The sequence below is a fragment of the Notamacropus eugenii genome, chromosome 5 (assembly GCF_028372415.1).
Source record: "Notamacropus eugenii isolate mMacEug1 chromosome 5, mMacEug1.pri_v2, whole genome shotgun sequence".
NCBI lineage: Eukaryota > Metazoa > Chordata > Mammalia > Diprotodontia > Macropodidae > Notamacropus > Notamacropus eugenii.
In genome coordinates this window covers 439,943,118-439,954,989 of record NC_092876.1, presented here as the reverse complement: position 1 = coordinate 439,954,989, position 11,872 = coordinate 439,943,118, and the positions used below count along the sequence as shown (strand labels likewise).

The window sequence follows — 11,872 nt, the reverse complement described above, 5'->3', positions numbered from 1 at the left end:
GGAGCCCTAATAGAGCTGTCCCCAGCCCCAATATTCAAATTTTTTTTATACCTCTCCCCAAAACCCACTCTATTTACCTAGCACCCCTGCCAACGTCCTTACTTCTTCATATATGCCTCACTAGAACAACAGGTGTGTCCCTGAAACTCATAGTTCTCAAAGAAACAGCAGGAATGGAAATTCAGACATTGCCTCTACATAGATATTGCTGCCAGATCCATTCCTCATAGTTCCCATAGAAACAGGTGTTTTCTTGTACTCAACCACAGTCACATCATCCATTTAGATGAAGACAAGACCACAATACCTAAGTATCCATATTGATCAGACAATAGTACAACAGTTAGCCAATCAGAAGACAACACCACCAGGACCTAGAGCAGGATGTTTGACCACCAAACTGTAGAAGGAGACCATCCTTAGGTAGTGCCTGTATAGTAATAGTAAAAAACTAACTTAGAATGAACTTACAATGGACAGAGACTTACTATAGATATGTATCTTTACTATATATAAATACCTCACTAAATGTAGGCATTATGGGTAACTGCATCTGCAGTTCCACTGAGGCCAGGATCCCTCCTTCATTACCTAATCCCTTAACAAACTCCTCTTACCACCTTAATATTAATCATATTCCTGTATTGCATATAAATTTTGATTGTGTAATCAACATCATATTTTCTTTAAAATTTTATGTCCTGCCTTAGTGAAATGGCTAAATTCCTCTAAGGGACTTTGCCACTCATCACAGTGTGAAACCTCAAAACTATAATAAATTGCTTCACCTGCCTTGGAATAGATCTAAGTCTTTGAAATTCTTTAGAGAAATCCTATCACAATTCTACATGAAGGTCACTGCAATTTTTAAATCTTCTAAATGTAATTAAATGAAAAAATTTTATTTGAAAAGATGCATAGCTCATTTTTATATAATTAGGCAGAAAATGCATCTTAGAGAAATAAATAGGTATTGTCGGACCTTCAACTGATCATTTCTCCAATAACAAAGCTAACTCTTTGAATAAGAAAAATGCCTGATATTTAAAACACACAAAATTAAAAATGCAGAAAGGGAGCAATACTTGGTTCTAGCTGCACTAGTAGATGGAATTAGGATCTGTAGATGGGTTCCCAGGCCTACTGGAGACTTTCTCCAGGATTTCTTTTTTATTTCTGACACAAATATCATAGCTTGAATGAGTTTCATATCAGAATATTCCGGATCCCAATGCATATAGGCATTTGTCACAATAAGTACCTGTTTGTCTACAGCATGACTAGCCTTCATGCCTGCTCCAAGCACTTCTCTATGGACTTTAAAACCACAGCCACAGAAATGTTAGTCTTCATCATGACTGTTCAGGCCAGCTTCTGATGCATTGAATTCTCTGTGGCCACTTGATTAAACTCCACCATGTATTTCTACACCCTCTTAAACTTTTCTGTTTTGTTGAATATTGCACCACCCTCCATTTGTTTTCTCTCCTACTCAGATATGATTTTGGTACCCAACTTTGAAGAAGAAATGTTGATCATATCTGAATTCCTTTAATGCCAGCAGAAAGAGGATGAAATATCGAACTGTTTCCAGTTCCTGAAGAATAATGATATCTATCTGCAACCCAGTTAACAATCTCTTTCATAATTCCCTTTTTCCTGTACTTCCAGTTTAATGCCCAATATGGGCAGTAGCCATAAAGTTCCAGGGCTGTGTACTTATCATATAGTACACTATAACACATAGCCATGAACGATGTTGAGGCCAAGTTTTGATCTCGTTCTTTTAGTGCAATTCATGGCCTCAAAGGAAGCTGCTCTGGATGAACTGCTAGATTGTTAAGCATGTAGTTCAATAACTTTTGGGTTTCATCTGTGTCCTGAGAATATCCTAGGACAAAGAATTGCCTTTGAAACTGAACATTTGTATCTGGAAGTGCCGAACAAGTTCATAAGGCAAAACCTGTTAGCAAATAGTTATTTAAGAGCAATTCCCTGAGAAACATCATGTTTCATAGTTCTGCTGGTAAACTTCTGAGTTTATTGGATGATAAATTCAAGTAAACCAGGTTATGAAATTTGGCAATATCAAGTGAAATGAGAGCGAGATAATTATCTGTTAGCTGTGGAATTGTCAGTTGTGTCAGTGGCCAAAGTAATGAACCTATTAATCTCTGCACTCTACCAGAGATTGCAAAATAAGGCCAGTGAGATTTCTTTCCATTGGCTTTCTCCTCTGCTGATATGATGGTGCAAATTCTGCAGGGACATGGGGGATCATGCTGTTTTTTTTTTTTCTTTTGAAATTCTTATTAGTCTGCATTCAGCGCCCTGGGCTCTGGGTGAGAGAAGCAGCTGTGGTAGCTGCATGGCAACCTGGAGAGGCACTACTGAGGGCAGCCAAGACAAGCATGCAGCTGGGCAAGGACAGGCACTAGCACTGGCTCTACCTAGACCACACCAGACAGAGCCAGGGTTCCCTTGATGGCTGAGGCCTTATCCTCTGTACCTGAGGCCTTGCAGTTCTTTCTCTAGCTCACTCGCCACTCCTCTCTTTTTAAGTTCTAACCATTACTGCTGTTTCTACCCACTGGAGGGAAAAATATACAAAAAAAAGTAAATACATGTCAAAGCTCTTTGCCAAATGTCAGTTCATGAACTATCGCACAACAATAATATAGCCTCTTCCTTGTCTTTTCGTTTCTGGTTTAACAGACTGAGTTCCTGCCTTCAATTGATTCTCAAATGTCACAAACTGAAGGCTTTGAAACATCTTAGTTGCTTTTTGCTGGACACATTCCAACTTTATAAAGTTCTTTTTAAACCATAACACTAAGAACTGAAGGACATGATATTTGCTAAGGACAGAGTATAGTGGTATTGTTATTGTTGTCTAGTGATTCAGTTATTTCTACCTCTTTATGAGTCCATGGACCTTCAGCCCTTTACAATCTCTCAGAGTCTGTCCAATGTCATGTTCATGGTTTCTATGATACTATCCATTTATTCCATCCTCTCTCCCCTCCCTTTCCTTTTGACTTCAATTTTTCTCAACATGAGAGTGTTTTCTGATGAGTCCCATCTTTTCATTATGGGAAATGACCTCCTTGCCCTTGAAGGGACTCTCATGAGACTTCCAGCAACACTATTTGAAAGAGTCAATTCTGTGGTGGTCAGGTTTCCTTATAGTCCAATTCTCACAGTCATACACTGCGACAAGGAAAAATAAAACAAAACATAACTTTGATTATATCAGACTTTATTGACAAGTGATGTTTCTATTTTTTTTAACACACTATCCAAATTTGCCATAGTTTTCCTTCCAAGGTGAAATGTCTCTTAATTTCACAGCTACAGTTGCCTTCTTCAGTGATCTTTGAGTACAAGAATTTAAAATTTGAAACTGCTTCTATTACTCCGTCTCTCTATTTGCAAGAAATTGATGGGACCAGTTGTCAAGATCTTAGGATTTTTTTTGTGTTAAACTCCAAGCCAGATTTTACTCTTTCTTTTCTTTTACACTCATCAATATGATACTTAATTCCTCTTCACTTTCTGTCTTTAGAATTGTATCATCTTTATGTTTGAGGTAGTTGTTGATATTTCTCCTGGAAACCTTAATTCCAGTCTTTCATTCATGCACCCTGACATTTTGTGAGATGTACTCTGCATATTAGTTACATAAATGAGGTGATAATGTACCTTGCCATGTTCCTTTTCCATTCTTAAACTAACTTTTTCTTCCATGATTGATTCTAAATATTGCTTCTTGGCCAGTGCACATGTTCCTCAGGAGATAAGTAAAAGAATCTGGTATTCTCTTCTCTTGCCATACAGTCCAAGTCTGTAGCATATTCAAGGAAGCAGTAATTTTTTTTTCTGGAACTCCCTTGCTTCTTCCATAATTCCTATTGCTTGAAGTTATGCTTCTTTAAATACAAACCTAAGGTTACATTATTAGCCATTTTGGAATTCCTTATGACACTGCTTATTCATTTTTAATTTTCAGTCCATCAAAACCTTTGATGAAATGGAGTTATTTTATAGCTTTAAAAAAATCTACAGCCAAAGAATTAATTAAATGGTGGTCCATTTACTTTAAGCTTCATTTTAAAGTAAAGAAGCTGAAAGTCCAAAAGGTAAAGATCCACATAGTAAATGATTGTACTATTGAGGTTTAGGGGTGCTGGGACCCTGAAATGGCAACACGTGGGTCCTGTCTGAATGAATTCAACCTCAGTCTTCTTTCAGCCAAATTAAAACAAAGTTTATTAAAGATCCACACATTTACCAGACTCTTAATGAATCTCAACAGATCTGCTGTGTATGCCAAACATGTAAGGAATCTCAGAACTTGTATTACTTATACCAGTGGGACAGATTGAATCTGAGCACCATCAATGAGGCAAGGTGGATCTTATATACAGAAAGGGAGAGGGATCTGAAGTTGGCCAAGTAGTCTGAGGTGATGCAAGGAGAGGGTTAGGAAGCATATTAATGAGAGTGGCCAGTAGGTTGGAGTGACTAGAGGAAGAGACCAGGAACTAGGAGAATTGGGTTTTAGATATAATCAAGGGTGGGAAGTAATTGGAAATGATCCAGGGGTAATAGACAATAGAAACTTAGGCTAGGTTAAGGATAACAGAGATTTGGACATAGGGATAATGAAAAAGTTATGGCCTGTGAATGTCAAATCAAGCAGGAAGATTCAAGGAGAATTCAAGTGAGTTCCCAGAGCCTTTATCCCATCTGGACCAGGATTCCAAGCTAGGTATTATTAACCCCACATCTAGCATTCTGTCTCCTCCATTTTTCTTCCATAAATCATCACTTTTTAAGATCATTAGTAGGAGAGAATGCACTGAAGCCATTTTTGTATTGTTCTGTTGTCAATTGCTACCTCTTGAAATAGATAAGAAGTAGCTGCTCTGATACTAGTTTTGGATATTGCAATCTTTACACACAAACAAACAGTGCTGCCAATTTGAAGAGTCAAGGTTAGCTCACCTTCTAGTTAGATGCATTGTTCTCAAGGAGTTTAGAGGAAAATCTAACTTCTGTGATAAATGTTTCTTTCATTTATTTTTGTAACATTTGACTTCAGTAATAAATGGTCCCTCATGCTAGGGAGTTATGGTTAATTTCTGCTGCACCTTACCACTTTCCTTACCATACCACTGCAAAAATCACAAAACCACATGTCTTTAATTCTTTCTTACTAGTGGGGGAAACATATATCTGAATAACAAAATGCCTGAGCCTGGAGATTGTGATATAAAAGTAAATAATCTCTGCCAGGCCTGATTAGGAATCTCTTTCCTTTGTTGTTATTCAGTCATGTCAGACTTTTCATGACCTAATTGGCAGGTTTTCTTGCAAAGATATTGAAGTAGTTTGACATGTCCTTCTCCACCTTATTCCATAGATTAGGAACTCAAGCAATCAGGGTTAAATGATTTGCCCAGGGTCATGGAGCTAGTTCGAGTTTAGCTTAGAATTCATGGATGTAAGTCTTGTTGATTTCAAGCTCATGCTGTATTCACTGTACCACCCAGTTGCCCTGCATCAAAATCCAGAAGGCAAAGATAGAAACAGAATACTGATGGAAGAAGTACCTATTCCTAGACTGGATGATCAAAGTAGGATAAGCAGGCAATTGATAGGCAATACCCATTGCAGTGAATGCTCCATAACCCTGAGATATCATGTGAGAAATATGCTCACTCTAAACATAGAACAATGCTCACTATGAAGCCAGGAAAGCTCTCATTTTATTTTAGCCAATTATTCTACAATCCTACTGAATGAGTCTTGCCCCAATAGAGAATACACTTCTTCAGACAAATACAAGGTTTTTTGTTTTTTTTGTTTTGTTTTTTTGGTGTTCCCAATTTGAATTTCCCACTTTGCTGTCCACTGGCTAGATGCAGCCTCCTGAACCTCGCACTTCATATTCTCCTCCCTGATAGGTTCCCCTTCAAACATCTCATTATGCAGGGAGACAAGCTTCTGACATTTGACTTGATCAGAAGCCTGGTTCTGCTAAGATTCTGAATAGAATCAGTCACATCTGATTTACATTCTGCTATCACTTCAAGCTGGGAGGAGTTTTAATCCTGTGGAAACACAATTCCTCCTTTTATTTCCCACAGTTCATGTACTAACATGTTGGCATAGGCATGAGCTAAATTATCCGTACTATCCCCTTGTTATTTATACTAGTGAAACCTTCATAACAGCTCTATGAATATCTTTCAACAGAAAGCTGAACAAGATTTGAATGTCATCACATGCCCAAGGGGAAAAAACAAAACAAACAAAAATACCTTCTCAGAATTAGAGGTTGTGACAAAGTAATCAGATAATCATTTCAAATTCCAGGACTTAAAACTTTGCAATTTTTTTTTCAATGTCATTTAGGTACAGTTCATATTCCTTATGTTGGTGTCTTTAAGATCCTGAGTCCATTATAGCAGTTACAGTCCCTCTTAACAAATGTCAGCTTCTTAGGATGAGTCAACTCAACAAGATCAAAGAAGCAAGAAATTATATTTGCTAGCCACATAAAAATGAAACTTTTGGTCCTTCTCGTTTTTGAAATATACTATGCACTTACAGTTATGTGACTTTTGACATATTTGTAGATGTGCTTCAGATTGTTGGCTTATATACTATTTGTGAAAAGATCTGTATTTAGGCTTACCTTATTAAGAAAAAATGACTAGAGATCTGTTTCACACATATACAAATATATGTGTACACATAAATAAATGTGTATATTTTCATTCAGTGCTTGACAATTTATAGAATGTGTAAATGGGGGAAGGGGAACTTTATTAACATAGAAATTGGGACTATATGTATACTTATTTAAATTTTGCTCAAACTATTTGCAAAACAGATTTAACATGTCTTTCAGAGAATCTAAGTTAATTTTAACAAAAGCTCTTGGAAGCATGGGGACAATTTGACTGATTAACAAATCAATACCTTTTTTTCATTGAATACCCACCTTGTTAGCATTAAGCTTTTAACTCCATTTATTTTTAGGCTATGGTGATTGGAGCCTCTCTTATCTATGGCATTGATTTGTATTGAAAGAAAATTTACAATCCACAAGAGAACATTTTTCTTAGATCCTTCAGTGAAGCTCATTATGAAAGGTTGGCTGTCTACTTTTGAAGACTGGTATTGGAAGGAAATGGCCTAATTATGTCACTGATCAAGTAAATTCTTATTAAAACCTACTTCAGGGGTCCCTGGGGTCATCAGCAATGTTGGAGGACAGGAAAGGCAGGTGAGACACAGTGTTATATGCAGACCAAAGGAACAATAATATCCGTGTTCTGTATTAGCCATCTCAAGAGAAAAATCAAGTATGTTTTAATCATCTGAGCTATAACTACAAAGTGATGAAAATCATGGAAAGAAGGGATATGTAATCTTTACTTATGAACTGGGAGTAGTCTGAAAATTAGGTGCTGAGGTTAAGCATACTGCCTATGGAAAAATACATTATGACTCTTGTAGATTTAATAGAAGTATTCTAATAATAAAACAACCTTCTGCATGATAACTCCATGCAGAAATGCTCGTGCTAGCAAGCTTCACAGGTCATGCAGATATCAGCGTAAGGAAAATTCATAAACACCTTGTCAGGTTTTGCAGGGCAAATTTAAATTGCTAACAAAAATAAAATCTAAGCCCGCAGATGAAATTATTCCAAATCATTCCACTTATCTGAACCGCAGCTATTTTATTTCATTTACAATGAGAATGGGTCCTACAGAAACAAACAGATCTGTCTCCATTTAGAGAGTGATATGAGTGCTAATGTTATTGTTCATTATTGTGCTCTAAGCAGGAAATAATAAGAATAGTAGCATCAAGTGCAGTTCAAGGATTAAAAGGCAGGGTGAATATCATGCATTTCAGGGAGCATTCAGATTTTGTACTCACTAGAACCTTAGTTATAATGACAGATTTTAACTTTAGTATAGTTTTAATTACTGCATTTCTTTACTTTTATGTTAACTATTCCTCTAGTAGGAGGGGTGGTAAAATAGTAAAATGTGTATCCTTCAAAAGATTTTTTAAAATTTATTTGATAGTGGAGAACAACTTTTTCAGTTATGCAAATACAGAGACACACTTAGATCATCACATATACATATAAACATATTCATGTATGCATATCTATCTATATATCTATGTATCTATCTACTGAGCCTTGAAGTATATATATTGTATTTTCATTGCCCATTTCTTGACAATGTATATTTTGCCATTTCTTTTTTCTGAGATAATGATAACAAGCCCTATATTTTGAGCTTGCCTGAAAAATTGTACGTTTAACTCTATTTCATTTTCACTCTGTGTACATTACTAAGTTTAGGTATGTTTATATTTTACACCTTATTGTTCAGATGTACTTTCTTTTCAATTCTGATATCCTGAAAACATCCCTCATTTGATAGGCAAGTTGATTCCATTAGCTTTCACTCTCATAACAACAGTTATAATTTATATAGCACCTACTATGTGCCAGGCAGTATGCTAAGAACTTCACAATGCTTATTGTATTTGATCCTGACAACAACCCTGTGAGGCAGTTGCTATTAATTTTCCTGTTTTACAGGTAAAGAAACTTTTTTTAAATTAAATTTATTTATTTAAGTTTTCAACACTCATTTCCCAAAAAATTTTGGGTTCTATATTTTCTCCCCATTTCTCCTCTCCCCCACTCCAAAACGCCAAGCATTCTAATTACCCCTATCACCAATCTGCCCTCCCTTTTAACATCCCTCCCTTCCCTTATCCCCATCTTCTCTTTTGTCCTGTAGGGCAAGATAACTTTCTATACTCCATTACCTACATTTTTTATTCTCCAGTTGCAAGAACAATACTCAACATTTGTTCGTAAAACTTTAACTTCCAACTTCTCTTCATTCCTCCCTGCCCACCCATTCCCTTTGGGAAGGGAAGTAATTCAATATAGGCCATGTCTGTGAAGTTTTGCAAATGACTTCCATCACAGTCATGTTGTGTAAGACTAACTATATTTCCCTCCATCCTGTCTTGCCCCCCATTTATTCTATTCTCTCTTTTGATCCCATCTCTCCCCAAGACTGTTGACATTTAATTGCTCCCTCCTCCCATTGCCCTCCCTTCCATCATCCCATCCACCCTACTTATCCCCTTCTCCCCCTCTTTCCTGTATTGTAAGATAGGTTTTCATACCAAAATGAGTGTGCATTTTATTCCTTTCTTTAGTGGAATGTGATGAGAGTAAGCTTCGTGTTTTTTTCTCTCACCTCCCTGCCTTATCCCTCCTCTGAAAAGTCATTTACTTGCCTGTTTATGAGAGATAATTTGCCGCCTTCCATTTCTCCCTTTCTCCTCCCAATATATTTCTCTCTCACTGTTTAATTTCTTTTTTTTAAAGATATGATCCTATCCTATTCGATTCACTCTGTGCTCTCTGTCTTTGTATGTATGTGTGTGTGTGTATGTGTGTGTGTGTAATCCCACCAACTACCCAGATACTGAAAAAAGTTTTCAAGAGTTACAAATATTGTCTTTCCATGTAGGAATGTAAATAGTTTAACTTTACTAAGTCTCTTATGAGTTCTCTTTGCTGTTTGCCTTAACATGCTGCTCTTCATTCTTGTGTTTGAAAGTCAAGTTTTCTTTTCAGCTCTGGTCTTTTCATCAAGAATACTTGAAAGTCCTCTATTTCATTGAAAGACCAATTTTTCCCCTGAAGTATTATACTCAGTTTTGCTGGGTAGGTGATTCTTGGTTTTAGTCCTAGTTCCTTTGACTTCTGGAATATCCTAGTCCATGACCTTCAATCCCTTAATGTAGAAGCTGCTAGATCTTGTGTTATCCTGATTGTATTTCCACAATACTTGAATTGTTTCTTTCTAGCTGCTTGCAATATTTTCTCCTTGACAAGGGAACTCTGGAATTTGGCCACAATGTTCCTAGGAGTTTCTCTTTTTGGATCTCTTTTAGGAGGTGGTTGCTGGATGCTTTCAATATTTATTTTGCTGCCTGGTTCTAGAATCTCAGGGAAGTTATCCTTGAAAATTTCATGGAAGATGATGTCTAGGCTTTTTTTCTGATCATGGCTTTCAGGTAGTCCCATAATTTTTAAACTGTCTCTCCTAGATCTATTTTCCAGGTTAGTTGTTTTTCCAATGAGATATTTCACATTTTCTTCCATTTTTTCATTCTTTTGGTTTGGTTTTGTGATTTCTTGGTTTCTCAAAAAGTCATTAGCCTCCATCTGTTCCATTCTAATTTTGAAATAACTGTTTTCTTCAGTAAGCTTTTGAACCTACTTTTCCATTTGGTTAATTCTGTTTTTTAAAGCATTCTTTTCCTCTTTGGCTTTTTGAACCTCTTTTGCCAATTGAGATAGCCTATTTTTCAAGGTGTTATTTTCTTCAGCATTTTTTTGGTCTCCTTTAGCAAGGTGTTGATCTGCTTTTCATGCTTTTCTTGCATCTCTCTCATTTCTCTTCCGAGTTTTTCCTCCACCTCTCTAACTTGATTTTCAAAATCCTTTCTGAGCTCTCCCATGGCCTGAGCCCATGGTATATTTATTTTGGTTGTGTGGGATACAGAAGCCTTGACTTCTGTGTCTTTCCCTGATGGTAAGCATTGTTCTTCCCCATCTGAAAGGAAGGGAGGAATTATCTGTTCACCAAGAAAGTAACCTTCTATAGTCTTATTTTTTTCCCTTTTCTGGGCATTTTCCCAGCCAGTGACTTGACTTCTGAGTTTTCTTTCCACACCCACCATACCTCCAGATCCACCCAGCCAGCGCTTGGACTCTGAGATTCAAATGCTGCTTCCCAGCCTCAGGGCTTTGGGTGGGGGCAGGGCTGCTATTCAGTGTGAGATTAAGTTCAGGTGCTCAGGTGGGAGCAGGGCCACCACACAGGGCTCAGTTCCCTCAAGGGGTTTATGTGGAGACCTTCAACAATGGATCCTGGCCGCTGTCTGCTTTGGGAGCCCTGATCTGCTGCTGCCTCCTGAGGGGCCTAAGTTATGGAGACACTGCACTCTCCTCTCACCAAGCCAAAGAGACCCTCTCACCTACTCTTGTCACCTATGGGAGGAAGGACCTGCGTGGCAGTTGGAGATTCTATTCCTGAAGCCTGCTCGAATGTGCTCCTCTCGAGGCCACACAGCCAAGGCAGGGCTGGATTCTGCTCTGGGTCTGGTGCACGAGGGACCTTTTGCGTCAGGTTTTCAGGTCTCTCTGTAACAAAAATCTTGTCGGCTCCGTTGTTCTGTGGCTTCTCATGCTCCAGAATTTGTTGGGAGTTTTTCTTTACAGATATTTTATGGGCTGTGGTTTCAGAGCTAGCATATGTGTGTCGTTCTATTCTGCCATCTTGGCTCCTCCCCCCAGTACACCCTACTCTTGACAAAGAACCCAAATTCAAGTGATTGGTTGGGAAAATGCCCAAAAAAGTAAAAAAAAATAAGACTATAGAAGGTAGCTTTCTTATTCTCTTCCACCTTTTGGAATGAGGAAAAATAATGTTTACGATTTGGTGAAGACATAAAAGTCAAAGCCTCTGCATCCAAAGCCTCCAAAATAAATAGTCAGTGGTCCTAGGCCATGGAAAAGTTCAAAAAGAATTTTCAAAAACAAGTACGAGAGATGAAGGAAAAATTGGGAAGAGAAATGAGAACAATGCAAGAAAATCTTGAAAATTGAGTCAACAGCTTACTAAAAGAGACCTCACAAAATGCTGAAGAAAATAACACCTTTAAATACAGGCTAACTCAGTTGGCAAAAGTAGTGTTAAAAGCCAATGAAGAGAAGAATGTTTTAAAAAGCAGAAATAGCCTA

The 11,872-nt window shown here is 37.5% G+C and overlaps 1 pseudogene; it reads right to left on the bottom strand.

Moving 5' to 3' along the window:
• Positions 1-1,100: 1,100 nt before the first annotated feature.
• On the bottom strand, positions 1,101-2,009 carry LOC140508033 (CCR4-NOT transcription complex subunit 6-like pseudogene; annotated as a pseudogene).
• Between the last annotated feature and the right edge of the window lie 9,863 nt (positions 2,010-11,872).